Source organism: Cucurbita maxima, unplaced genomic scaffold (genome assembly GCF_002738345.1).
Source record: "Cucurbita maxima cultivar Rimu unplaced genomic scaffold, Cmax_1.0 Cma_Scf00506, whole genome shotgun sequence".
Lineage (NCBI taxonomy): Eukaryota > Viridiplantae > Streptophyta > Magnoliopsida > Cucurbitales > Cucurbitaceae > Cucurbita > Cucurbita maxima.
In genome coordinates this window covers 1-3,692 of record NW_019272522.1, presented here as the reverse complement: position 1 = coordinate 3,692, position 3,692 = coordinate 1, and positions in this window count along the sequence as shown.

Sequence of the window (3,692 nt, the reverse complement as noted above, 5' to 3'; positions counted from 1 at the left end):
GGCCCATGCAGGTGTCAAACCAACGACCTTCACATTATTAGCCCGACATTCTAACAAACTGAGCTAATAGGCCATAGGTTTTATGAACATTGTAGATCGATAGCTCCTCATTCAGTCAATCAAGTTTAGCTTACATAATTTTATGCATAATAAACTTAAAACTATAAGTGATTATCTTTTAAATCTAGTATCATTAAATATATCATTATTGAGAAGGAATGAAATTAACCATGCAAGTGTCAAAACTGTAGTAGCTCCTAATATAGCCAATCGAGTTTAGGTTACATAATTTTATGCATAATAAAACTTAAAACTCTTTAATTTCAAGTCATCATGAAATTAGCCCATCCAACCTTCATGTTATTAACTCGACGTTCTAACCAACTAATCTAATAGGCCACAAGTTTTATACTCATTGCAGAGTAGTAGCTCCTAAACAAGTCAATCGAGTTTAGGTTACATAATTTTATGCATAATAAACTTAAAACTTTAGGTCGTTATCTTTTAAAGTTTGTAGTGCTTTACCCCCGTATCATTAAAGATATCTTTGGGAATTAATTAAATTGACCCATCCAAGTGGCAAACATGCTACCTTCGCACTTAATTAGCGCGACGTTCTAACAAACTGAGCTAATGGACCAAAGGTTTTATGCAACTTGCAGATCAATAGCTCCTAATCTAGCCAATCACTTCATTTTAAAACATTATATTTAAAGTTCGTAGTGTTGCAACCCCGTATCATGAAAAGATGTTTTTAAGAGAATTAATGGTATTGTCCCATGGTAAAAGGGAGGTCCATCACTTCATTTTATAAGCCCACTTGAACTGTTTAAAGTCATTCGAAAAATACATTTTTTGACGGCTCTAGGTTAATATTTTGGCTGATCCGGCTTGGGTTTGATACGTTCGGACACTTTCTTCTTTCAAATTTTCAGAAGCTTAAATTAGTATGACTACCTTTTGGCTAGTTAAATTTTTAGAATCGAGTTTAAATTATTAATGCACACGTAGGTTTAGTTAGTTTATATACTTCTGAGTAAGTTTAAATTACTTTATGAAAAAGTAGATAAGTTAATTTCCATAGTAGAATTTTAATTTATGGTTGTTGGACTTCTTAGGGAAAATTAAAATTTAGAGGCCAGCATTAAGCTAACGTCAAATGGTTGTAGCTGCTTCGAAGGCTAACCAAGTAAGTGGCCTTACCATCATTTGGTTATAATTGTGTGTTGTATGATGACACGTGCTCGTGGCTTTGAAAATTGTAATAGCCCAAGCTCATCGCTAGCAGATATTGTCTTCTTCGGGTTTTCGAGATTACCTTACGTTTTTAAAACGCATAGAGAAATTTTCACTCCCTTATAAAGAATGTTCCCCTCTCCAACTGTTGTGGGATCTCACAATCCATCCTCTTTCGAGACTCAGTATCCTTGTTGGTACTCGTTACTTTCTCCAATCAATGTGGGATCTCACAATCCAACCCCTTTCAAGCCCAAGCATCCTCGCTAGCACATCGCCCGATGTCTGGCTCTAATACCATTTGTAACCGTCCAAGCCCACCACTAGTAAATATTCTCCTATTTTGACTTTTTTTTGGGGCTTCTGCTCAAGGGTTTAAAATGCTTTTTGCTATGGAGAGATTTTTACACCCTTATAAATAATGATTTGTTTCCCTCTCCAATCAATGTGAGATCTAAAAATGCATTTGTCAACTACTAAATGAAAATCAATGCATACACTGTTATTCGTTCTCCCCAGTACACCACTCAGTGTCTGGCTCTGATGCCAACATTAACACCCCTAATTTCTTACCTTAATTAGAGGTGTCAAACATGCATGCCTTAATTAACATATGCGGACATTGAAATGATACATTTTCAAATGAAGTCATAGACTTACACATTTAATTTAAAACAAGAAAGTAAGAAATAACGTAGTTTTAAAACATGAAAAAGTTTTGCGTATATCCCATGGGGTCGAGACTTTATCCAAAGTACATGTGTAAGCTTGTGAGTGCAACAGCCCACCACTACTCGAATGGTAGTGTGTCCTTTTGTTATCTTATGTAAACCTAGAAAGAATTCCATGACATAATCTCTAAGTTGTTGAACCTTTGAGTACCCATCAGATTCACTAACCAACGGTTTGGGCATATCCTTTAACAACTATCTATGTGACCTACCACGTTGAAGAACTTAACCAACTTGGGATTCACTCACTATGTATCAGTAATTTAGTGTGGTATTCACATTAAGGATGAGGAAAATAATCTCATATTCGTTTGGTAAATATGAATTTGGATACTTACTTTATGAGTTGTCTTAATACTCTAACTAGTCATCTCTTCATAACATCATTAAATCTTACTTACCTTCATATATCATCTAGTACATCCTTATACTATAACTAAGGCCAGCAAATTCCTTAACTTTTGAAATCTTTTCTCACAAACTCATTGTAAGTGCGAGTTGTGATCGCATGTATTGAATGAGTTAAACTCAAAACTTTTCAACAAACCTTCTACCTTGTCAAAGCTAGGAAACTTACAACTTTATATCTCTAAATAAATCTAGACAAACTACAATTTGTTCCTCCTTTAAAATGGTTCACCAGACCATATTCTATAATTTCAATGTCTAAGGAAAATACTTTTGTTCAACCAAGACTCTACATCGGAGAGTTTGGTATAACGCTCATTATATAGAGGTATCAAGTTGGCTTAAGGGCTCATCTTGTTATCTTTTTTGTCTCTGATTAGCCTCCTATAATCGATATGAACACTATTATAAAACAAGTTTAGAAACCTTGGTAAATATCTAATTCATAAAAATTACTTGAGCTATGGGAAATTAGTGAGCCCAACAACATCACTCTAACTCACACAACTATGTCGAACTCTGAGAAAACCTTTTAACCTTGCCTTATTGGTTCATATGCTTGAGGGAACCCTTGTTTCTACATGTATGCATGTTTTTTTTTTCTTTTTAATAACTATTATGATCAACTCTTAATGTTCAATATATCGTCGTGTGTGCCCATTATTTCCTCTTAACGACTAAAGATATTGCTCTCTAAAACAAATGTTGAGGAGTGTGAAGTCGTGACTTAGTAGCTCATGTGTCTATGGCAGGGTCTACCTTAACTCTGCCAAGTTGTCCTTGCCACTAAAAAAAATCAAGTAGATTCAAGCTTCATATCTCGTGTGGGTATTAATGTTGGAATAACTTAGATACAACATTCAACCTTATTTCAAACCTTCCTAATTTCTTAGAGTTCATACCTTAAACACGTTCTAATTTCCCTCCAAAAAGTGTTACCCTTTAGAGCTATACTATTTTATACAAATCAGACTACTCAAACTATTAATTACTCCTTATACTAATAAACTTTACACATTTTACAACTATTAATTACTCCTTAACAATAAACACATTCAACAACTATTAATTACTCCTTAAATCAAAGTTCCCTAAAGGTATATAATACACATATTGTGTACAAGTTAAAGTAGTACACACTATTTTTAACCTTGAGAGTACAAGTAACAACAAGTCAAAGTCAAAGTCAAAGTACAATATGTACCTGTACCCTTTCTCTAGAGGGAGGTACTGTTTTGCGAGACAGGATCACACATGCTTTACACATCTTGTCTAATACCCAGTGTTCGATAAACCAACAACGAGGAAAAACAACAA